Source organism: Sinocyclocheilus rhinocerous, unplaced genomic scaffold, assembly GCF_001515625.1.
Source record: "Sinocyclocheilus rhinocerous isolate Xijiao unplaced genomic scaffold, SAMN03320098_v1.1 scaffold3411, whole genome shotgun sequence".
In the NCBI taxonomy this organism is placed as follows: domain Eukaryota; kingdom Metazoa; phylum Chordata; class Actinopteri; order Cypriniformes; family Cyprinidae; genus Sinocyclocheilus; species Sinocyclocheilus rhinocerous.
The window spans coordinates 315,432-341,808 of record NW_015657957.1 but is presented as its reverse complement, the minus strand read 5'-3'; the positions used below and the strand labels follow the sequence as shown (position 1 = coordinate 341,808).

General features: G+C 38.8%; 1 long non-coding RNA gene across 1 annotated transcript in view; it reads left to right on the top strand.

Annotated features, from left to right (window-relative positions):
* The window catches only part of LOC107721638 (uncharacterized), a 10,814-nt gene extending 1,610 nt beyond the window's left edge, over positions 1-9,204 (top strand). The window contains exon 2 of the long non-coding RNA XR_001637728.1: positions 9,093-9,204. This is a non-coding gene — a long non-coding RNA (uncharacterized LOC107721638). The remainder of the gene's footprint in view (positions 1-9,092) is intronic.
* Positions 9,205-26,377: the final 17,173 nt, after the last annotated feature.

Genomic DNA, 26,377 nt, shown 5'->3' with positions numbered 1-26,377 from the left:
TGTGTTCACTGCGCAGACTCATTGGCATGATTGAGAGCAAACGTGAGAGGTCACGGGCCTACGGCAGGGTGTGGCCAAGTAAAAAATAAAAAATCTCCAAAAAATCGCTAGTTTTATTTAAATATAGCTAAAATAGCTCCATGTCGCAAAAAATAAAAAAAAGTCGCAGCTACAATGAGAAAGTAGCTAAATTTGGCGACAAAATCCCCAAATTGGCAACACTGACCTTAGGCTAAAATAAGGTTTCAAGGTTGTATTTTAATAAGCGCACCCCCCTTACTAGCGCTAAGTCTGCAGTGAATAAACACATTCATTATTGTAAGAACGAACCAAATCAATATTTATTTCCCTGCATCTCTTAAAGGAGTAGTTCGCTTCTAGAATGAAAATTCTGTCAGCATTTACTCACCCTCAACTTGTTCCAAACCTGTATGAGTTTCTTTCTTCTGTTGAACACAAACAAATATATTTTGAAGAATGTCCGTAAGTCAATCTGTTCGGATACCAATATTTTTCAAAATATCTTCTTTTGTGTTCAACAGAAGAAAGAAACTCATACAGGTTTGGAACAAGTGAAGGGCGAGTAAACGCTGACAGAATTCTCATTCTAGAAGCGAACTACTCCTTTAAGAGATGCAGGGAAATAAATATTGATTTGGTTCTCACGATAATGAATGTGTTTATTCAATGCAGACTTAGCGCCAGCAGGGGGAGTGCGCTTATTAAAATACAAGTACAGGTTTGGAACAAGTGGAGGATGAGTAAAATGATGACAGAATTTTCATTCTGGAAGTGAACTACTCCTTTAACTAAGCACGTTCGTCCTAGTTAGGACGGAATTTCCTCTCAGCATGTATAAGTCAGAAATTATTTTTTGTTTACATTGCTGTGTCCCCATTCTATCCTAACAGCTGCGTTCAATTTACCATAATTTTAAGCTGTCACTTAACAACTAGTAACATCTTATTAGCCTTACAACAATCATGATAACTAACCATATTTTCGGCTAAAATACTACAATTACTAGTTATTGCTCATGTGATAAAACTGTGTAAAGGTAGCCACCACTCAACAAAAATGACGAAAATTTGACAAAAGCTTCTGAAAGCAATTGTTTGAATATTCAAGGGGAATAGTTAGAAAGAAAATATATAAAAAAAATATTTATAAAATGCAAAAGTCAAAATTTTAAAGAACATTTTTGTAACTATTCACATTTAAAACACATTTGTTTTATTAGGCTACTTAATATTAATTGAAAGACTGAGTGGAATATTTGTACTTTTAAAAATGTCACCCATAGGGCTATTGAAATGAACTGCAAGATTCATGCAAGTTTAATCTAATAATTCCTGCTGTGTGTTTATATAAAATATCAACGTTATTTGTCAACTACCCACTCAATTTCCAATCAAGACACCTTACAAAGCGCACTGTGCAGTGCTTACTACAGGCCACCCCGCGTGACCCCTCCACACACACACACACACAGAGCGCACCAGTCTGCTCTCTTATAGAAGCTCTTGTTTCTTCTCCATCCTCCAATCATTGCAAAATACGAAAATACGGATAATTTTTTATGTGTACAATCTACAAATCATTCATAGGGCTGGGTATCATTAAAAAAATTTCAATATTGATACAGATACCGATACCTTGACTTCGATACCGGTTCCTGAACGATACTTTTTCCAATGCCAATTTTATGAAATCCGTTTTAACAAGATTACATTACACATTACCTCAGAAAAATTACATTAGACATTACCTCAGAAAACTATTTTGTTGAGGTGTTGAGGTTTTTACAGACTCAAAGACTCATCTCCTGCATTGCACAAAGGAACAAAATGTAACCAACACAATAAATCAGTGCAAATAGTTTAAAGAAAGTTCAAATAGTTTTCAGTGCAAAATGAAAATTTTAAGTCAGTATGTGTATCTCACTGCTGCATACATAAGATCTTTAAATCACTCAGCAGTTCTTAATAAAAAAAAAGCATGTCCGCTTTTTCAGGAGACGGACAAAGAGTGACACTCTAAAATAGCAAGAGTGCAAAACAGACAGACTTCACCCCCCACCCCCACAGACACATACTCTATATGAACTAGTGTGACTGTAACACAAAGCATGTTTTTGCAAATGTGGGAAATAAAATCAATAATTCAGCCACAATGCAGTAAAAACACAGACACCAAGGAAGGGGTTACATATCATCTAGCACGAAAAACGCAGATATAACAAACTGATTTTATTAATTAACTATGTGAAGGCACTGAATATGTCTGTTGCATAATCCAACTTTTTTCCCTGTGTAAAATAATTAAATATTTGCCAAAACAAAATGAAATTTGTACAAAATGCTGTTTGTCAGACAATAATAATAGTAATAATAATAATAATGTTTGCCTTTTGAATATTAAATGGATCCTTGTTGAACAGATTTGATTATGCAGCAATAAACTAGCCAGTATATCTTAATGCATGTTTTTCAAAGTCAAAGTTTATTTATAAAGCACTTTTTTAAAACAAGTGTTTACCAAAGTGCTGTACAAACATGAATAAAATATAACAATAATAGAAAAACAACAACACTTTAAAACTAACAGCTCTCACGCCGTGTTAAATGCCAAACTGTAAAAGTACGTTTTTAAACTCAAGACTTTGTAAAAGAGCATAATAGGACCCCTTTAAAAACAGCAAGTGTTTGGGCCTGTCTAATATATAAAGGTAGATTATTCCAGAGTTTCAGGGCCGCCACTGCAAATGCACGGTCACCCCTGCTCTTCAGCCCGAGGAACGACTAAAAGCAAATGATCAGCAGACCTACGTACTCTTGCAAGCGGCTTTATTAAATCCGAGAGATATTGCGTTGCTAGGCCATTTAGAGATTTTTAAAAACAAAAACAAGAATCTTAAAATCGATTCTACAACGAACAGGAAGCCAATGAAGAGAGGCCAGAATGGGAGTGATGTGTTCTTGCTTTCATGCTCCTGTTAATAAACGAGCTGCGGCATTCTGGACCATCTGCAATCGGGTGAGGGAAGCCTGACTGATACCCACATAGAGGCCATTACAATAATCAAGACGGGTTGAGATAATATGTACAATCCTTTCAAAATCTTTAAAAGACAGAAAATATTTCAGCTTGGAGAGTTGCCTCAGCTGGAAAAAAATAGATTGAACTACTGAATTAATCTGTTTGTCCAGTTTAAAGTCTCAATCCATAATAACACCCAAGTTTTTACAAAGCACCTAGACCCAAATCAGCGGACTCACAGGCACCCCCAGGGGTAAACAGCATGACTTAAGTTTTATCTTCATTCAAATTTTAAAAATGTAATGCCATTCAGGCCTTAATTTCCTCGAGGCACTGCAACAGTGGCGCTATGGAGTTTGCATCTCTCCTTTTCAGAAGCAGATGAATTTGGGTATCATCTGCATAACAATGAAAGAAATGTCATACTTTCTAAAAATATACCCTAAAGGAAGTATATATAAAGAAAATAAAATAGGCCCCAAAATGGTTTTTGACCTTTGATCATTTAAAACATGATCAAAACGGTGATGTGTTTTAATGACAAAAGTTCAAATAAGTGAGCAAATGAAAAATATCTTTATTTTTTTATGTCAGTCATTGATGTAAAAAAAAGTAGGTGCTCAAAAGTTAAAGGGATAGTTCACCCAAAAATGAAAATTCTGTCATTAATTACTCACCCTCATGTCGTTCCAAACCCCCAAGACCTTCGTTCATCTTCCAAACACAAATTAAGATATTTTTGATGAAATCCGAGAGATTTCTGGTTGTAAGGACATCATTAAAATAGTCCATGTGTGGTTCAACCTTAATTTTATGAAACTACGAGAATACTTTTTGTGCGCAAAAAATATATAATAATAATGAAAGTGAAGTGACATGTGGCCAAGTATGGTGACCCATACTGGGAATTTGTGCTCTGCATTTAACCCATTCAAGTGCGCACACACACAGTAGTGAACACACACCTGGAGCAGTGGGCAGCCATATTGCTGCGGCGCCCGGGGAGCAGTTGGGGGTTTGGTGCCTTGCACAAGGGTCTCACCTCAGTCGTGGTATTAAGGGTGGAAGAGAGCGCTGGTTATTCACTCCCCCCACCTACAATCCCTGCCAGACCTGAGACTTGAACTCGCAACGGGTTACAAGTCCGACTCTCTAACCATTAGGCCCCCGTTATTATCTCTTCCGATCAGTCTCCACTGTGGTGCTGCTGACGCAGGAGTCGGCGTTCTGACGTACAACCCGGATGTGCAGTGCCTTGTTAAAAAGCAGAGGAATGCACACGCTTGCATCATGGTACTCTCGTGAATGGCGGTGGAGACTGACATGGAAGAGAAGACAAAAATAATTCTCATAGCTTCATAAAATTATGGTTGAACCACTGATGTCACATGGACTATTTTAATGATGTGCTGTCTATGCAGGTTCAGACAGCTCTCGGATTTAATCAAAAATATCTTAATTTGTGTTCCGAAGATGAGCAAAGATCTTATGGGTTTGGAACGACATGAGGGTGAGTAATTAATGACAGAATTTTCATTTTTGGGTGAACTATCCCTTTAAGTGTATTAGAATTTCTCGTTCTCATCTGTTTGATATACAGACCATTTTGTCTCATTTTAAATGTTTTAAAAAACGTCATGCCTTTAACTCACAGCCTCTGTCACTTTGCCCATTTTCCCACTGACAGGGTGCAAAATAACAGCTAATAATAATGGATAATTTTGTACAGGAGAAGCTGAAAGAATGGAACTTGCATGTCCTGATACCAAGCTTTAAAGGTAAACTTTATTTAGGTAAAATTAAAATGCACTTCTTCATATGTTCATTATAACCCATTGTGCTCTGGGTAAGCCAGTTTTCTTACATTCTTCTCCTCTTGTCTCTTTTCTTCTCCTTTTTTCTCTTTACAGATGAACAAATTGATAAAGAAACCCTACTGCTGCTTGATAAAAAATTACTTGAAGCAATGATAGATAGGCCTACTTCTGAGATTTAAAATGCACCTGAGAGAGCTGCTTGTGAGTAAAGAAATGCACATTTAAGATGGGATATATCTGCAAAAAGACTGTTGGGGCCAATGTTCATTTTTTGTTTTCTTACCAAAGGAGAATGCATAATATAGTTCTTCAAGTTATTTTGAGTGTGGCCAAGCCGGGTGTCACAGGACATTTAATTACAGCAGATCATTTAAGCGACATCTGCTCCAGCATCATGTAGAGACTGAGGCAGTAGAATTCTCATAGCTTCATAAAATTATGGTTGAACCACTGATGTCACATGGACTATTTTAATGATGTGCTGTCTATGCAGGTTCAGACAGCTCTCGGATTTAATCAAAAATATCTTAATTTGTGTTCCGAAGATGAGCAAAGGTCTTATGGGTTTGGAACGACATGAGGGTGAGTAATTAATGACAGAATTTTCATTTTTGGGTGAACTATCCCTTTAAGTGTATTAGAATGTCTCATTCTCCTCTGTTTGATATACAGACCATTTTGTCTCATTTTAAATGTTTTAAAAAACGTCATACCTTTAACTCACAGCCTCTGTCACTTTGCCCATTTTCCCACTGACAGGGTGCAAAATAACAGCTAATAATAATGGATAATTTTGTACAGGAGAAGCTGAAAGAATGGAACTTGGATGTCCTGATACCAAGCTTTAAAGGTAAACTTTATTTAGGTAAAATGAAAATGCACCTCTCTATATGTTCATTATAACCTATTGTGCTCTGGGTAATCCAGTTTTCTTACATTCTTCTCTTCTTGCCTTTTTTCTTCTCTTTCTCTGTACAGATGAACAAATTGATGAAGAAACCCTCCTGCTGCTTGATGAAAAATCACTTGAAGCAATGATACCAAAGATAGGCCTACGACTGAAATTTAAAAAGCACCTGAGAGAGCTGCTTGTTGTGAGTGAAGAAATGCACATTTAAGATGGGATATATCTGCTTTAAGTGCAAAAAGACTTGGCCAATGTTCGTTTTTTGTTTTCTCATCTAAGGAGAATGCATAATGTATATAGTTCATCAAGTTATTTTGAGTGTGGCCAAGCCGGGTGTCACAGGACATTTAATTACAGCAGATCATTTAAGCGACATCTGCTCCAGCATCATGTAGAGACTGAGGCAGTAGAATCCAGCCAGTCAACACACTTGCATGACACATTGACATTTGTGGTCTGACTGCAGACCTTTGTCTTCTCACAGTCAGCCTTTCGAAGAGAAAGATAATGCTACTGATGACATGGAATGGGATGAGTTAGAGCAGAACACTATCACAGACAGAGTGGCCTTGATTCTATCAAAGTTGATGGCAAAAACATCTATGACTTTGAAGTTCAGCAAACATCTAGTCTGGTCTTTGATATTGTTATTGTGCTTTACAAAGACTGACAATGTCTTCCTTACAACGAATTGGCCAAAGTGAGACTCCTGAAGGCCAACAGCTGAATCAGCAATTTGCAAATGCAGCTAAACCTTTGCAATCGCATTGCTTGGATACTGAACACAAGCAGATGAAATAACTTTGTTCAAGCTGGGTATCTAGTTCAGCCAGTGGAGCAACCTCTCCCTGGTGTCTCATACACCCAAGGGATTCACAGACATGGACTGTAAAACAGGTGGCAGTGCAGGATACTTTCCAAAGGTTTCCTTTATGTCCATTACTGAAACTCATTCTTGAGACTCCAGGGACAATGGAGAAGATAATGGAGTGGAAAGGGGAGCTTAATGACTCAAAAAGTGGCTAATCCACTAGGCTCCAAGAACTCAATCCATAAATTGGAATTAATCTATTTCACTCTTAAATGTCTTCCTCCAGAGTCCCTTTCAAGTCTTGATTCTCACTTTATAAGGCAGATGATGCCAAAACGTATGGTATATAGATGCTGTCCTGAAGTCAGTTGTTGATGATATCAGTGACTTGGAAACAAATGGTGTGGAAGTAGACCCGGCTCACTTCAAAGGCACAATGGGTTGCCCAAATTTGTGGGGATAATTTGGGGCTAAAATTAATCCTTGGCTAAACAGAGAGCTTCTCTGGGAACAGTGTTTGTTGCTGGTGCCATGTGACGAAACAGTTAATGCGAACACAAACAAAGGAAGATCCATCACTGTTTACCAATAAGGATGGCCATCTTTCAGATTTGGTGCAAAGTAATCCAACAGAAACTGACCTAAAAAGACAGAGCATTTTGGACAACCTGAAGTACTTCCATGTGACAGAAAATGTAGCCCCAGATGTCATGCATGTTATCCTTGAAAGAGTAGGTGCATATGAAATTAAATTGGTATTAGGCTCTCTCATCTCACAGAAGTTAATAACCTTAGACCAGGTTAATTACCGAATCACAAGTTACGATTATGGCTTCTGTCACTGTGCCAACAAGCCATCCACAATCCGATCTCAAGAACTAAAAATACCTGACAGTTCGAGGAAGCAGACAGCAGCACAAATGTGGTGCCTGTTAAGGCTACTTCATTTGATGATAGGAGATCTTATTCCAGAAGGAAACAAATACTGGGAGCTCTTGCTGCTTTTGTTGACCTATATGGAATATATTTTTTCTCCAGCCTTAACAGAAGATGCAGTATTATTTCTCAGACATCTCATTGATGAGCACCACAGCCTTTTCCTAGAACTCTTCCCTTATAGACATCTAAAGCCAAAACATCATTTCATGATGCATTATCCAGGTGCCATAAGGAGACTGGGCCCTCTGGTGCACAACTGGTCCATGCGCTTCGAGGCCAAGCATGGTTTTTAAAAAAAGGCTTGCCCACGTCACATGCAACTTCAGAAACCTTTGCAAAACAATGGCATTCAGGCATCAAATGTTGCTGTGTTACAGTCTTTTGTCTGAACACATATTTCATCACAAAGAACTTGGTCCTGGTTGCACTACTCCACTTGCTTCCACTGAGGGATTTGATTAAGTCTGCCACAGATTTGAGCATACTCCATCATTGACTGAAGTGTCACCTGCGGGCGACAGATCATTTTCCTATTCAGTGCCCAAATTCTGGAACAACCTAATCTATGATGTCTGCTTCATCAAACTGTCAGGTATTTTTGTAGTTCTTGAGGTTGGATTGTGGATGGCTTGTTGGCACAGTCACAGAAGCCATAATCGTAACTTGTGATTCAGTAATTAATCTGGTCTAAGGCTATTACCTTCTGTGAAAGAGCCTAATACAAATTGAATCCTCTACTATTTAACTCTGTACTGTCAACTTTGTAGTTCAGCAAACATCTAGTCTGGTCTTTGATATTGTTAGTGCTTTACAAAGACAGACAATGTCAACAAAGGGACTCACAGACAGGGACTGTAAAACAGGTGGCAGTGCAGGATACTTTCCAAAGGATTCCTTTAGATCCACTACTGAAACTCATTCTTGAGAGTCCAGGGACAATGGAGAAGAGTCTGGATGACACCGTCTGGATGACACCGTGTTTAAAACAAGTTCTGTTTTCCCCACTGAGCCCTCTGTTCCTCTTCTGTTGTATAATGATGACTGTGAAATGGTTAATCTCTTAAAATCTCTAATCTCTTAAATGAGTGCCTTTCATGTCTTGATTCTCACTTTCTTAAGGCAGATGATGCCAAAACGTATGGTATAACAGTCTTTTGTCTGAACACATATTTCATCACAAAGAACTTGGTCCTGGTTGCACTACTCCACTTGCTTCCACTGAGGGATTTGATTAAGTCTGCCACAGATTTGAGCATACTCCATCATTGACTGAAGTGTCACCTGCGGGCGACAGATCATTTTCCTATTCAGTGCCCAAACTCTGGAACAACCTACCTAGCGCTGTTCGGGAGGCAGACACACTCTGTCAGTTTAAATCTAGATTAAAGACTTGTCTCTTTAACCTGGCATACACATAATACACTATCACTTTTCTATCATTCAAATCCATTAAAGGATTGTTAGGCTGCATTAATTTAGTCAACCGGAACCGGGAACACTTCCCATAACACCCGATGCACTTGCTTATAAGAAGAATGGCATCTACGCTAATATTAGTCTCTTTCATTCTTATTCCGAGGTCACCGTAGCCATACAGATCCAGTCAGATGGTCACTGTAGCCACTCAGATCCAGACCATATCCAGAGCAGATGGAGGATCAGCACCTAGAGGCGACCTCTACAGTCCTGAATGTCAGCAGAGGCCATGTCAACTAGAAGAGCCCCAGAGATCCCCTGCGAAGACCTCATCACCTTGACGACTATCGGCACAAGACCAGGAGAACCAGATGAGTCCTCTGCTCAATCTGACTTATGTTGCAGCCTGGAATTAAACCACACCATGCTGGTTTCATCAGGCCAGAGGAGAACTGGTCCCCCGACTGAGCCTGGTTTCTCCCAAGGTTTTTTCCCCATTTCTGTCACCGCTGGAGTTTTGGTTCCTTGCCACTGTTGTCTTTGGCTTGCTTAGTTGGGGACGCTTGACTGATTGCACAGACACTATTGGAAGAGAGCTGAACTGGATGATGACATCACTGAATCATCAATGAACTGACTTTAGCTGGAAAAATTACTCTTTTTTTAGTGTCTTCTTGCATTATTGACAAACTATTTTCCTGTTTGACACTGTAAAGCTGCTTTGACACAATCAGTATTGTATAAAGCACTATATAAATAAAGGTGACTTGACTTGGGTGAATTGGAAAGAAACAGAATATCATCCAGGAATGACCCTCCTTGTGTCACATTCTCCAGATGGTGAACCTCAGTTTGGAACAATTCAGAAGATTGAGGTTTTTGATTCTGTCATCACGTTCATTGTTAGGAAATGGGACATAGTAAGATTTGAAAGACACTATTTTGCATGCTGTGTCATTCCCACACTGTCATTGACTCCATTGATGATTACCATCCTCTCCATGTAGTCAAACAAGGAAGGGGACAGCAACCACTATGTGTCCATGCGCTTCCGGTTGTTTTAAATGTCCCCTTTTTCAAAAAGTTTTATTTTAAATTTTAGAATTAAATTTTAGAATAAATGTCAGTATGAAAAATCCATGTCATATTGTAGCTTTATATTTGTTACAAGAAATGAAACCATGCCCATGTAGGTTACCCTTTTTTCCATGCATTTTTTTTTTTTTCATCCAGAGGAGACCCAAAGTGGATCAACTTCCGGACCTCCTGTGGACCAAGTGCCCCATGCTATCCTAAGTGCCAACATTTGTATGCGTTATCGCATTTCTGTACTTCACAGTAATTAACATAAAAACAAGCACATTCGGGTCATGTCATAAATTAATCACCTTGTTGTTCCAATCCCCTAAGACTTTCATTCATCCTCTGAACACAACTGAAGATATTTTTAATGAAATCCAAGAGGTTTCTGCCCCTCCATTGACAGCCTATGGCAACTGTTCACAAGGCATTTAGCTTAACAGTTAGCTTGCTAAAAAAGATTTAGACAAAGATAGATGCCAGTAAGTTTAGTATCATACCATGCTTAAATATGAAAATAATTAATAAAACTCATCACCGTACCAGTGTACAACAGAAGAAGAAACTGTCTTCAACTTGCCTTCTGTAAATAGGCTATATTAATCTGTCTGAAAGTTGTATTTTAATAAGCGCACTCCCCCTACTGGCGGTAATGGCAGTAATGTCTGCACTGCCTGAACACATTCATTATCGTGAGAACCACATCAATACTTATTTCCATTCATCTCTAAAGAACAATGAACATTTGTCCTAGTTAGGGCGGAATTTCCTCTTACCGTGTATGGAGTGACATTCGTGTGGCCCCGTGCTTTCCTAACCTTGCGTGCAATTTTCCTATTAACAATTAGTGACGACAATAAAGTGACAATTAGCCTTACAGAAATCATAATAACCATACTTTCCACCAAAAATAATACTTGTAGTACATGAATTATTTTTGGTTGAAACTCTTGTGATAAAACTTTGTAAACGTAGCCACCACTGTCAAAAATAAAACAAAAATAAATAAAAATCGACAAAAGATTCCAAAAACAATTGTTTGAATGAGATCCAATATTAATTTATGATCGTTTTGCACAATAACTCTATGGTTAGTATTTTTTCCCAGTGGGAATAGTTTGAAAGTAACTAAATAAACAATATGCAAAAGTCTCAAGACAATGGATAATCAATTTACCAGCATGTTAATTATTTTAGGTTAGCTTTTACACTTTACAGTCAGAGTTTCCCTTTGAATCTATCGATCATCAACTAATTTCTGACTGAAAAATAATATTTTGTTTCAAATGACTCTCTCCCCTATATCTTTGCACATTTTTGGTTAACTTTACATCTCTGGCGCTATGCTGAAAATAAATCTAATTGAACATAAGTTTAATGGTTAATGACAAAATTGGATAATAACCCTATATACTGGAAATACTGTAGTGCTGTAGATTCCAGGTAACAAAGTTTCTTTACACCTGTAAACCGGCTGATCTGGACTCCATGTTTGTTCCAGGAATTTGCTCTCAGGGCACTGCGTCCAAACCGGTTCAGTTGCTGATATACTGCCTTTAATTAATCAGCTAGAAAGAATTTGTCGTCACAGTCACAGAGAATGACTGAGTCACCTTGTAGGAAACATTGAGTAGTTCTTAAATAAAATGAGTTGAAGACAGCTGTTTACAGAGACAAAAGTGTTTTTATGTATCAAAAAATATAGTGATCATCATGCCTAACATATACAGACATGCGAAACATTTTGGTGGGCATATTTTATCATATTTACAATAGTCAGGCTCACAGTCTTATGGCCAAAAAACTGTCCATGACCCATTGTATTAAATGTAACTACCATAATATTGCTTACAATCAAATAATATTCGTACTATAAAGGTATTATGTTGCACTAAATAGTCTCTTTGGCAGCTTTAACAATCCTAAACACAATGTGTCAGCGGTATGTCTACAGCAACCAGAAAAGCTTGTTCAATAGAAACTCGGATGGCACAACACTCATTCCGCAGTAAAAGATGACAGTGTCCTTTTGTGTATCCCTTTGAAAAAGAATAAGGGTTCTTCCTCGAGTTTCACTGACCTGTGTGTCTGACAGTACGTCAAGGGTGTGGCTCAAAAACCTAAAGAAATTTGGAGAAGTCCACCGGGATATATTGTGAAGATAGCCCCCCTTTGTGTGCACCAGTAAAACCTGTTCAACCTCATTATAAATGTATAGAAACACTCCATTACAACAACATTAGTCAAATAACTTAGACCTGATTGAAAACAGAATTTTAAGTATATTAGGTGACGCTAAAATGAAGGGGAGTATCTAAGCATGCCATTGTTTGAGGCACACAAAGGTAAGGCTGCTTTAAAGTGGTTCAATAGGAGCAATCCAGCTGAACTTAACTGTGACAATTTAACAAAACAATGTAGTAATATATTTAAGATAATAGCTTTCAGTGCAGCCACAGAAGGTCAGCTCTTGTTTTATCCAAACCGTTGTATGATCTCCAGGTTCATGTAATAAACCTAAAATCCAGTCATTTTAGAAGTGTATAGCATTTGGCTTCCAAAATTTGGAAGTTGGAATGGTGGTTCCAAATTGTAAACCCATAATCCTTTGCTTCACAGGGTAAATTTGGTGTCACTTCCTCCTTCGGCAGCGGCAGCAACAAGCATAGCAGCGTCCCACCTGCTCGTCGCTTTCTCTCACAGTGTAAGCTGGAGGGGGGTTCTGGCTGCCGTTCCTGGCCTGCCCGTAAACCGGCACACTTGAGGTGTTGTTCTCCCCTGGGGTTTTGAAGCTGTTGTAGGGGTTTAAGGCAGAGTTGCGGTTATTGTAGGTGCTCTCTAAGGCCATCGGGTTCATGATGATGGTGCTGGAATCAGCCTGATCCCGCAGCTTGGCACGAGGGATTGTGACATCTCCATAGGGGTTCTCAAGAGAGATATTCATGGTCTCAGGCTGGAGAAGCAAGTCGAAGAAGAAGAATCAAGAGCCTCGGTTCCTGTTTCAGTCTGTTAAAACTGTTGAAACATAACTGGTCCTGAATATATGACTTTACTTGGATATTCCTAAGGAAAGAAAATGTATGTCATTGTGAGAACGTGTGCATAGCAAATGAGAGATTGCTAGACAAAACATCTTACAAAAACACAGTATATAAAAAGGCCCCTTCAAACTAACAACCATAACTATACTGCCACTTTAAATGCTCAAGCTCTTTAAAGTCGAGTGGATTCTGATCGGCTGTCATGTTTTTGTTGTTCATCAGCTGGAAGAAAAAAATTGCTCTGAAAACAATTCCAACATATAGTTCATCTTTGTCATTAGCGTTATCATTATGATGTGGGAGTCCCTATTATAATATAATTAGAATGATTATTAAAACCTTTTATTTATAGTAATCTTCCTGAGTGTGAAGGGGCTTTTAGTTTTGGTCCCACAATTTGCCTAAGCAGCAATCCAGGCTGTACATTAGTGGGATTCAGTGATTCTTTCTGCAGGTCTATATCAAAACACCAGTAGGTGGCGACAAGTCTTTCTGTCTTTATGAGTGAGTCATTGAATCAGTCACTCAAACGATTTGTTCAACGACATTGATTCATTCATGAACAAAACAAGCGACTAGCTGTAATTCGGAATAACATACTACTCTTAGTATTTATGTCATAAAAAGATATGGCAGAAACAGTGATGCCTTGTCCAAATACACACACTTCGCTCTGGAGCAGTATTCGAGGCTTAGTGTATCCCATCATGCATCATCTTGTGGAAATAAATCGTGAGACTTTTTGCCGAGATCTCGTGAGAGGTCACGGAAACCTTTCCAATGTATGTGAAATATTAATAATAATTAGATATTACATATAATTTGGTAGTAAAACAAAGAGTTGCATGTTTTATTGGTGCAAATGAGTAGTGGTGATAATTATTTTGTACAACATTTGCAAATGCTTTTTATCACTGGAAGCACCACAAAATTAAATTGTGTCATCTGTTATAGGGACTACTGAACAGACATTTAGAAGTTGATTTTAAAATGCAAAGTATTGAAAATAAAAATAAAGCAACCTATAAGTGTGTCCCATCAGGTAATGAAAAGTTCTACACACACTTGTGGTCTTCATGCTCACTTGAACACTTGGACCAAATACAGGAAATACGTCATAGAAGTAGTCAAGTGGTCAAGTGCAAAAACCGCAAGTGTGGGTATTTGGACAAGGCATGAGAGTACAATGGTAGAATGCTATTCTGAATTCAGCCAATTATTGAATCATTCACTGAACCGATTCGTTCAAACACACTGATCCGATCATGAACGGCACTTTTTTTTTTGAGTGTTTTGCTCACAGACGTAACAGCTGATCTTGCTTCGCTTGGAATCTTCGTTGGCTGAGCAACAGACGAAATATTTGGTTTAAGTGTCACAAAAATGTAAGTTTTTCAATATTAGCTTATTGTTGATTCAACTGTTGTATAAAATCAATATCACACTCGCACGCTATTCGTGGTCTGAATAACAGCACGCCAGTGATCATCAGCGGCCTCATACTTGATGCTCAGAAAACAGCACGATTTCGTGTCTGATACTGCTTAAATTAAGGTTTTACGTATTAATTAAGTATTTTTGTAACATTAAGAAGTATATAAACGCTCAGTTGTTATTGCAACTGTTTTACTACTTAGTTTTCAAATGATATTATGAGCTCTTGGCAGGGGCGTAACTACAGACAGTGCAGCCGCACTGGGGCCCGTGCCGCTGGGGGGGCCCGCAGCGCACGCGGGCCCTGCCCACATTGCAAGCGACTATATTAATATAAATGAATAATAAACGTATTAATAATAAAATACAATTAGTACCAATGGCATGGCTGGTTCAGTCGACAGAAATACGGGAGACACAGGCCTATGATAACTGCTGAAATGTTTGCGGGGCAAATCTCAGGTCAGTCTGAGCGTACACCTGCAGGCGCCACTGTGTGTATGTGCTTGTGGGTATTACTACATTTGTGTGTGGTTGTTGCCGCTAAAGTTGGCCATGATTCGGGGACATGGTGTTGATAATTTTTAGACTTCTTTCTTATCTAGTCTCTTGCTTTTCGGTGAGGAATGCGGTTGCCGCGATTACTGGGTTACTGTGTTAAAAATAAAAAAGTTTGCGGTAATTTCAGCACCACAGCGCTGAAACACTCAATGCTTCTGATAACCTTGCCTTCTGTGCTTTGCAAATACAATAGGTAACACATGCTGATGACTGTAAAATTCAACACGATTAATTTGGTACTTCTGGCTGCTGCGGCCAGGCGCACGCACAGCCGTGTGTGTTAGAGAGAGACGCACGGAAAGAGTTTCAATTTGAGTTTCGATGTTCAATTTATTATAAGAAACTGATAAGATACTGATTTTAGTTGGTCTAAATTAAGTAGGTTAGGCACAAATTTGCTTATATGGGTTCCCTTCTAGACACGAGCGCTGTGTGTTTGTATGTGCTTCATAACCGTGCACCAGGGGGCCCGTCGTAATAGCCTGCACTGGGGCCCGTCATTACTAAGTTACGCCACTGGCTCTTGGTATTATAAATAAGACATTACAAGATTCTGTTTACTATTTCTTTTCCCCACCAAATCATTCTTAGACTCAAATACCTCTCATTTACTTGTAATAATAATAATAATAATAATAATAATAAACAAATAACAATTTACTTTTCCTGTGTCAGTGACCACTGAAATATACAGAGAATCTGCTTACCGGCTGAGGCCTGGGGGCGATTTGTTTGGTGGGAATCAGTTTTCACAGCTGCACGCTTTTTCTGCTGTAACTTCTGTTCTTCCGTGTTTCCGAAATAAGGTGAGACAAACCTGAGCCACCAGGTTGGAGGGAAAAGGAGGAGGTGGCTCTCCAGCTGACCGCGAGTCTTGTTTAAACATGGCAGTGTGTGTGTGTGTGTGTGTGTAACCCCACCCGTGGGCGTTCTCGCTCTCTCTCCCTCTCTCTCTCTCTCTCTCTCTCTCTCTCTCTCTCTCTGTGTGTGTGTGTGTGTGTGTGTGAGTGAGTGAGTGAGTGAGTGATGGGGGAGGAGGCCGGTTAGACTCAGTTCAGGAATGTTAATGATGAATTCACTATTAACATGCAAGACAAGATTCTATAAAATATACTTTTGAGCAAAAGTACCTACCCCAAAAGCTACCCAATGTAGCTACTTTGCCCTGAAGCTAATATTCTAATAGGGCTATGGATGCTGTTGTGTAAGATGGTTATCCTTTGTGCAAACATGACATTGCTTGGCATGAGAGGAGTACACTACACAGCCTCTTGTCCACAGCCTTGTTTTAACTTCGTTAAACATTAACAGAACTGCTTTTCAAACTACTGGAAAATTAGAATTTTTAAAGGTTGCTGCAGTTTTTGAAATGCTGAGAGAGAAAGAAAAGCTGTCTGTTTGGGTTGTTGTTGTTGAAAAAGTAAGGTGTTACAGAAATGCTAGCTTTATTTCATCAGATTTTGTTCAGTCATGATGTATTTGTAGTGCCACAAACGTTGTCCTGCAATGTGACATGCTGTGCTTCCATTTAAAACAATTTTATAACATTTTTGTAATTATTTTGTTACTGTCATGCAGCATTTATGAGCTCAAATTAATTTGAGAGACTATGTACATGGCAAATTTGTACTTTTAAAGGCAGAGTAAGGGATTTCTGGTAGCCAATGTTTATATTTGAAATCACCAAAACAAACACGCCCCTACCCCAAAAGGGTCTTGCCCCTATTTTGATAGCTCCGCCCCACACATACGTACACAACCCAGGCAACGATTAGTTCTGTGAAACAAAGCAAAACCAATGTTACACCGTGTCTACGGACGTGAGCGGCGCGGCGCAACAAATCCCCGACAGAAAACTGCTGCCGGGGTTCTATTTATGACCTGCTGACACAAATTTCAAATGGTTTTCAACGGTCGTTTGATCGCGTCCAGTGTAGGCAGACTTTAGCTGTTGTAGACACGGTGTTACTCACCTACTGAGAAGAAACATAGCAACCTCGGCGTCCGATCGCAGGCCTCCGCTCCTTAAGTTCTCTCCAGCACTGGAAAGCTGATCCGATATTTACACGGGTCCTACTTCTTGCCTTATCGTTCCGCAGACGTTTTCCTCTTTTGTTTTTTATCCGCCATCTCTGTCTTTCTGTCGCTCGGCTCGGCTAATGTCCGTCCCATGCACTGAACACGCTCTCCTCCACATCATGAGTAGACACGCCCCTTATTGCTGATTGGCTACAAGTTTGTTTTGCGATTCGGCCCGAATCAGTTTTTAAAGCGTTTTTGAAAAATCACTTACTCTGCCTTTAAAAGGTTCACCCAACTGAGAATTCTGTGATCAATTACTCACCCTCATGTTTCATTAGACTTTCATTCATCTTCAAATCACAAATTAAGCTATTTTTATTGAAACCTTAGCAATTTCTGTCTCTTCATTAAAAGTCCATGCTACCAAAAGTTTGACTCTTCAAAAAGTTCATCAAATTTATCATATTTGATATTCTCTACAGTGCATTGATCAATGTAAATAAAAGTCGGATTAAACTTTTTGGTTCATATGATTAAGTTTACAATGTCTTTTTTTTTTTTTTTTTTTGAAGCATCACATTTTTGCTTGCATGGACTTTCAGTGGAGGGACAGAAAACTTTGAAACAAAATTTGAAACAACATGAGAGTGAGTAATTGATGACAGAATTTTCATATTTGGGTGTACTATCCCTTTAACAAACATGTTTATACAATATTGATTAACTGTTTTGGATAAAATACATTGATGTGGCATTTTCCTTTGCAAATGTTTGAAAATTTATAAATTCATATTACATTTCATATTGATAAATTTTGAAAGTTTGGAGATTTTAATTTTTTTTAGGAACCTATGCCTACACACACACACACACACACACAAACACACACATCCTCAGTGTCATCACAGTAGATAGCAAAATGTCAAATCAAATGGTGTTTTTTTTAATAAGTTTTAGTCACAAAAAAAAACAAAAAACGTTTTGTTGGATTCAAAATAGACATTTAAAAAATGAAATCAAAAAGTATTGTGACCTTGTGATTGTCAAACATTAGTGAATTATTAATGTGATGAACTCTGCTACGACACCTGTGTGAAATCACTGACAGCAGATGAAAAAATCATTGTAAAAATGGCTTTGAGAAGTGAAGTTAGTTCCGGGAAAAAATCCAGCATCATTTGTTTATATGCAGATATGTTACGGTGTAAACTGATATGGACCTATTGTATATTTTAATTGTAAGTTAAAATCTTAATCTAAAATGTGTGCGTGTGTATATATATATATATATATATATATATATACACACACACACACAGAGACAGAGAGTTTCAGAGAATTTCTTCTGTTTGTAGTTACTCTTTTACCATATGATTTCCTGTTCAATTGCAATGCTTAGTTATTCTTTGATCAAGTTGTGGACCGTAAGCATAGATTGTCCTGATACAATGTCGTCATTGGGCGTTCAATGACAAAACACAATATCAATGCACACATACTGGTTCCAACACATTCTTTTCAAGGCCTGAGAATGTGGACATTGTTGACTAGCGAGCTAAAAATGGTGCTGCTAGGAGTTTTGAGGTGCACCCACATTTTTTTGATGATTGAAGTTAAAGCAAATATAAACAAGGCTGTGTCTGACCGGGTTCTGTTTTCAGAGGTTAAAGGGGTTTGAATAGAGCTCAAGAGGCACTTCAGTCAGACCTCTTCAGTCAAAGGTAGTCCTAGTAACAGCACACGCAAACATCAGCAACAAAGGACTAGAGTGGTTAGGCAGACCAAAACAAAAGAAATGATCATAAGCATCCTCCGTTACTCTGTATTTGCACGTGTATTTAAGCCACCTCATAGTGCAGCTAACAACACAAACAAAAACCATTGTAGAAAAACAAAGATGGTGTTCATGTACTCATGGTCTGAGAAACAACAAATCACATCACAGCCTTGACATCATTGAATTTCTGTCAAGAGTTGTGTGACAGCCACTGTTTGTGGATACCATAGAAATGAATGAGAATTGCCATAAACTGAATCCTACCTGTTGTGAAATTGTCTGTGACTTCTCTTATAAAACAGCATTCTAAAAATAGATCAATCCAAAATGAATGTTTATTGTTGAAGATTAGCCAGTTACTAGCCTGTTGATTCATTAAATAAGCAGTTTTCCCACAAAAGTAGTTTATTCATCATAGTGAAGCCTCTCTTCCATTGACATCCATTATATCTCCTTATTCATCTCCTTCGTTGCGTACGGCAGCGCTACGCTTTTTTGCTTACTATGGATGTTTTCTTTTTTAACACATTGCAGTCTGGTTGTTGTGGGTGACTGTGAAGGTGTTGCTGTACGTGGCTACTAAGGGTGTTGTTGTTTTCACTGTGTTACTATGGGTGCGTCTCAATCAGCTCCCTAGTTCAGTAATCAGTTCACCAATCAGGGATTCTGCCATTTTAAGGGCTGTCTCAATTGCAAATTCCTTCCAGTGTACTGGAACGTTCACTCCTTGAAAAATCCCACAGTGCACCACAAAAACCAGGGAGCGTTGCTGCTCGCTATGCTCACTAACCGGAAATTACATCACGTTTCTAAAGGGCAAAACAAAACGCACAAGCCAACTCGATAAATATAATGACACGTAATAGAAGATTTAAAAAGACAATCTGTTTTTTATTATATGTTAGCGTAAAACACACATCGGTAGACAGGTAGTGAACACATCTAGTTAACATTTATAATTAATATTCGGAACAGAACAATGGGTTTAAAGAATATAAAAAATAATATCAAAAACATAGGTCCTGCCTGTTGTTGATTAATACCAGTGGTGATGTTCTACAATGTTGTACATTGATGTTGTACATAGTCATGTTGCTGGAAATTGAGTAATCACTGTCGCAATGTGTGGTGAGCCAGGGTCCTGATTTGCGTACACTATATACTGATTCATGAGCTGATTGAGACGCACCCTATGTGTTTGCAATGATGTTGTGGGCAGCTGTCACGGGCTTGACATGACTTGGGTCCCTCATTCAGTCTGCGGGATTTTCTTTTAAACATTTTATTATCCACTAGGCAAAAAATCCTAAATTGTATCGCTTCCAAAAGTAGAAGCTCTCCTCTCCTCAACAAGATGATCATTGCAGAGATGATACAGCATGTGTTACGTCCTGAAGTTGAATATAAGAATGACCAAAAATAGTCTTTTTAAAACTAGATTATAAACAGTAAATGGCTCATGATTAGCAGTTGGGCCATTTAGTCATGTGACCCAGTGTGGACACTGTCGTGGTATTATGATTCGATTCAAATCCTGTGGCAGTGACCCAAAAAAGCCAACAGGAACTTATCTTGTTCCCTAGTCAAACATGCATTCCACACGGGTGCTTTCACACCTGGCCCGTTGTTTCGGAACCTGGACCGTTTCCCCCTTAGCTCGGTTCGTTTGGGTATATGTGAACATGGCAATCACAAAAAACAAAACAAAAAAACAAAACAACAATAAGCCCGCAAAGCTGTTGTCGTTCCCATCCTAACGGATAACAGCCGTGACAGCGGTGGAATCCCTGAAATTAAACCGTGGAACTTTGACAATCAGGGTATCTTCTGTCCAATCGTTTTTTAATTTAATATAGAAATCTGAAAAATGGCACATATTTAGTTTTTTATTTGTTCAAACAAAACGGAAAATCAAGAATCCGGCTTCATTTTTCGTTTTTATGTTCAGGGATAGAAAACGAATAAGCAACTTGAATATTCGATCTCTACATGTGGGCGGGAATGAAACGCCCCTCTCCGCTGATTAGTCAACCAAACATTACAACATAATAATAGTCCTAAAAAAACATAATAAGAGTCCTCCGCTTCTATGGATTCTTAACGTGTTTATTTCTACTACATTTGATCTCTTTCTCTTCATCAAACAGCCAGATTAATGAATGGCTTGACACAAACCGTACCGAGGCAGAGCCTTTTGGCCCTTAAGCACACCGCCTGTTTTATTATAGCTAACCACCTATCAAAATCTGTGTGGCAAAGCTGTGCGACGCACTGCAGCGCGGGGAGAATGTATTATAGTGAAGCACAGACCACTATCAATTTATGTGAACATACAGTCATAACTTTTGTTTTAGACAATACGCTTCGTTTTAGACAAAGGAGGAACTTAAATAATATGACAGATATGAAAAGAAATGACTTTGTGTAATTTACCTTCACAGCACATCAATTTTTTATTTATTTATTTATTTTTTATTCATAGAGCACTTTCTAGAAATTTAGGAAATCATATGTTGTTATCCCACTGGCATGGGACTATTTGTTCCTCAGAGTGCTTGTTTCAGTGATTGAATTTAGTGAAATGTGAATTTGACGTCATGATTTGAAGGTGAACTCGTTTGAGTTATAAGAACATATCCAAACCCTGATCAGCTCTAGGCATGGCGAAGCGGATATCGTCCTCTTTTGGAAGAGCAAACAAAGTAGCTTCGCTTTCACAACAAAGCACACAGGGTCTTCAGGACATGGCGGCAGCGGCAACATACTACAGTGAGAATAAAAGTTACGCCTTCTTTCTTTGCGTGAACATTTGGGCGGCGTTATGCAAATCTTCCCACATAGTGAGGTAGGTATGTGGGGGCGTGTTCGAACGAGCCGTTTTAGGTAGGTGTGGCTAACTCTTAACTTTTATAAAGAATATCTCTTTGGATTTGAGACTTTAGTCTTTGCAACTTTACAGATCTTTATGCACCAAGAGCTTGTAACACTCTAAAGAGAAAGGAAAAAATGAAATCGCATCATATGACCCCTTTAAACAAATGAAAAACGAAAAATGTGCCGTTTTTAAATTTTTTCAGATTTCAATATTAAATTAAAAAACGATTGGACGGAAGATACCCTGATTTTTGACCAATGAGAGAACAGTTTACTCGCGCGTGACTGTATTAACAAATTTGGTCCTTTTAGAAACTTTGCCGTGTGAAAGCGAACTGCACCAAGAATAAAAAGCAACATTGTAATAATTTTAATCCCTGTTTCGGAACAAAGCAATCGATCTACAGGTGTGAAAGCACCTAAGTGATTCATTGTCTGACTTTGTGTGTCATTGTCTTTCTCTCTCTCTCTTATTCAGTGGGTTTCAGTGACTTGGGTGTAACATTGTTATAGTGATGGTACTATAAGTTTGTTTGAAGTCTTTGAGAATGTGACACCACTTGTAAAAGCAGTACGAAAAGCAACACGCAATACATGAACTCCCAAAACAAACATCAGTAAATTAAACAAATCAACAAGGAAATAGGAAACTACTTGATCCTTACTGAAACTGTGAGTAAAAAATTTCTCACACCCACAAAAACAAGTTCCTCAACACATGGGAACTTACATCATTTTTTTTATGATTCCCAGGTCGTCTCTGCTGTGACTTGCTCCTGCAGTGAGCCTAAAAGTAGTTCTCAGACATTATCCATTATAATCAAATGACACACCCAACTGGTAGAGGCTGGTATCTCAAGTTCCTGAGAGAGTCAAATATATACCAACAGCACTACAGTTTAGACTCGCTGGGGGTCACTGAGTCACTGCAATATCCAACTGTATCAGGAGTCAGATCACGTGAGCTTCATTGTCTTCACTCCCATTGGTACTAGTCATTGCATCGCTGTGCATTTGCATAAAGTTGAACCCAACTCAGTTCTGCCCTTGCTAAGCACTCTGGATATGACTTTTGCTAAGTTCCTTTTGTGATTTATCTATAAAAAAAATGCTCACAATTTCTACCAGATTTTTTTTAGAGCTATATAATATAATCATTTCATTGTGTGAAATCATCCTCCCTTATTGATATTTTTCAAAGGACATGCACATTTTCTGACACACAAACAGCAGGTTTTTAATCCTGTCTGATTTATTTGACGACTTCTCGTCCCTGTTTCTCATCCAAACCTCTGAGTGTCAGTTAAGTCACACTGAATCAATCTGAAATCACAATCAGAAGCAATACTTCATTAACAGCGATGCCCATTTTTACCAGCACTTGTGAAGAATGAAATCTAATATATAGATTATATAAGTTCAACTGTGAAACTGTACTGTGGCAAATTTGGGACCTGACTTTTTAAGATCTTTCGTTTTAGCTTTTAAGACTGGTCACTGTATATATATATATATATATATATATATATATATATAAATGATATAGCTCTACGAACAATCAGGTAGAAACTGTGAGAATTTATTTAAAGTCTTTATTTTTTTAAATGTATATAATTTTTTTTTTCAATCAAATAAATCATGAACAACTGGAAGACTCATAGGGCCTTTGAATATTGTTGTGTAGAGTATGGGGTGTTGGACTCAAAATGGTCGAGAACCACTGGTCTATATAACAATACATCACCAAAATATGGATTTGGAGGAAGAGTGCAAGGGCCGAGAGCAACATTTGACGAAAGGGTTCAGGTTGGAGTGGTTAGCATGAGCCCAATAGCTCCTTCTAGCAGCTTTTATGCAACTTCATGCAATGACACACTGCGACTTGCCACTTGCGTGTTCACACTTGCCAGGTTTTTTCGATTAAAATGGTCTCTGGAGTGATTGCTCTGGTAGACTGGTTCATTTAAATAAATGTGAACGCTGCCATCCGAACAAGCATCAAACCGAGATTCCCTTAAAAGAACAGAATGCTCAAGCATACCTGATTCTTCTCGTCATAGGAGCTATGTTGCCCATTACAGTTCATTACAGGCGTTGGAAGCGCCATCTCCTTGCAGCAGAATTCCTGGCACTGTTTTGACTCCTTTACACATTTTATAAGCTCTTCATGAGTTAGCTGGTAAAAACACCACCATATATACATGCAAACAAGCGCATTAAGCCCTGCACACAGCAATTTTGGATGTTCGGTAAGTTTGCAAAATACACATCATTAAAGCTGTCCAATCAGGTTGTGACCGTATCCTAATATCTTTTGTTTTGTATCTTTATGTTCGGTGTTAAAAATGACAGTGTGGACGCCAAGCGAACCAGGACTAAATATAACGTTTTCTTCTTAGGTCCGGACCAAAAGAACCAAGAGAACCGAATTACAAGTGTAAGCACACTCTTATACACCAATGCAACTTTTTTGTCGTCTTTTTTTCTCTCTCTCTTCTTAACAATGCAGTTTTGACCAGGTGAGGAAAATACAGCAAATTGCACTCAGTGTAAACACCACTTTAGTCTCATGTGTATTTATCTACAAGAAAATTGCTTTATGAACTTTATTAAAATGTTTAAGAAACATTATAAATATGTAGTGTAGCCAAAAGCCTCTGAGGACTGGGTGATGACGTTAGTATACTGGATTCAGTTTCATAGTGCTTCTAATTACTTTGTCCTGTGTTCCTTTGTTTCGTCTTATTTAGGGTAGATGGTTCAAAAACATTGTAGCCTAAAACATAGTAGTACCACTACATATCAAAATTAACTAAAGAGATCCCGTTTTAAAAAGCAGTCCTCACCTTTTTCGTTGTGTACAGTGTCGTGGGATTTTCACATGTCATCATTTCTTACCACAACACAACCCTACATGTGAGATAAGGATCGAGAGTGCATGGGAAAGTTGAGATCTGTGTGGTGTCCACCAAGGTGAGTTCCCATGCAGAGACAAACTACACAAAACACACAGATACATGCACACACGAAACAAAGGATTGATAGGACCAATGACGTCTGATTGCCCTCATTTTGCCAGCAGAAGGACATTGTGAAATAGGATTTCTTCATCCACACTGCCAACATGTGAAATCAGAGATGTACAAATATGCTGCAGCAACTGAAATTGCTATTCTGAGGAAAATATTCTGTCCCATCGTTCTCTTATATCACTGCATAATAACATAGCTTCAACATTTAGAGATGGCAAAGCAAAAGAAAATTCTTATAAATGTTTAGTGAGTTACAACCGACGGCTATAAAGCACAAGTGTACCTACTGTAAAAAGATTTGCTCTGTGCTGTCATCTGCTGGTGTAAAGTGTATGATGCATCACATCACTGTCAGATAGTGGTTTTCAACCTTTTTGACTCCAAGCTATTAATCTGCTCAACCTCGCTTCTATAAGCAGACTCGTCACCATCCTGGATGAGGCCGATGACTGTAGTGTCGTCTGCAAACTTCAGGAGCTTGACAGAGGAGTCGGTAGAGGTGCAGTCGTTGGTATACAGGGAGAAGAGCAGTGGGGAGAGAACGCATCCTTGGGGAGCATCAGTGCTGATGGTGCGGCTATTGGATGTCAATTTACCAATTCTCACTAGCTGTTGTCTATCTGTCAGAATGCTAGTGATCCACTGACAGGTGGAGTTAGGAACAGAGAGCTGGGTTAGTTTGGTATGGAGGAGTGCTGGGATGATGGTGTTTAAGGCTGAACTGAAGTCCACAAACAAGATCCTCACATAAGTCCCTGATTTGTCCAGATGTTGCAGGATGTAGTGCAGTCCTATGTTGACTGCATCATCCACAGACCTGTTTGCTCGGTAAGCGAACTGCAGGGGGTCCAGTGGGGTCCAGTGATGTCCTTCAGATAAGCCAACACCAGTCTTTCAAACGACTTCATGACCACAGACGTTAAAGCAACAGGTCTGTAATCATTAAATCCTTTGATTTTGGGTTTCTTTGGGATGGGGATGATGGTGGAGTGTTTGAAGCAGGCAGGGACTTCGCACAGCTCCAGTGATCTGTTGAAGATCTGTGAAAAGATGTGGGCCAGGTTTTTAGACAGGCTGGTGTAACACCGTCTGGGCCTGGTGATTTTCTTATTTTCTGTTTCCTGAAGACCTGACGCACATCATCTTCACTAATCTGAAGTGCAGGAGGGGGGGAGAGGGGGGTTGATGGAGGTGTTACTAGGGCCTTTCACACCGCGGCAACCTTTTCATAGTACCAGAACTAATTGTGGAACTACCCACTTTTTGATGTTTTCGCACCGCCGGACTACCTTTTTCGAGAACCAAATTAGCTCCTACTCCGGTTCCGATCACAGCGTCCTCCATCCTCCTGTTGTTAACGTTGTTCTTCTTTGTTTCCGTTGTAGAACGCCGCGCACAAATGACGTTGCTGTCGACCTGCTTACGTCACTTCCTAGTACACACTGTCGGTGCGAATGCAACCCTTTAAATGGTACTGGGAAATAGTTCGCGCAAAATCGTCCCAGTACTTTAGTACTGTACATTTAGTTCTGGAACTAAAGTGGTGCGGAAGGCCCTAATGTTTGTGTAGAGCAGTGGTCTTCACTATTTTTTTCATGGGAGCCGCACTGATAGGGCAAAGTCAATC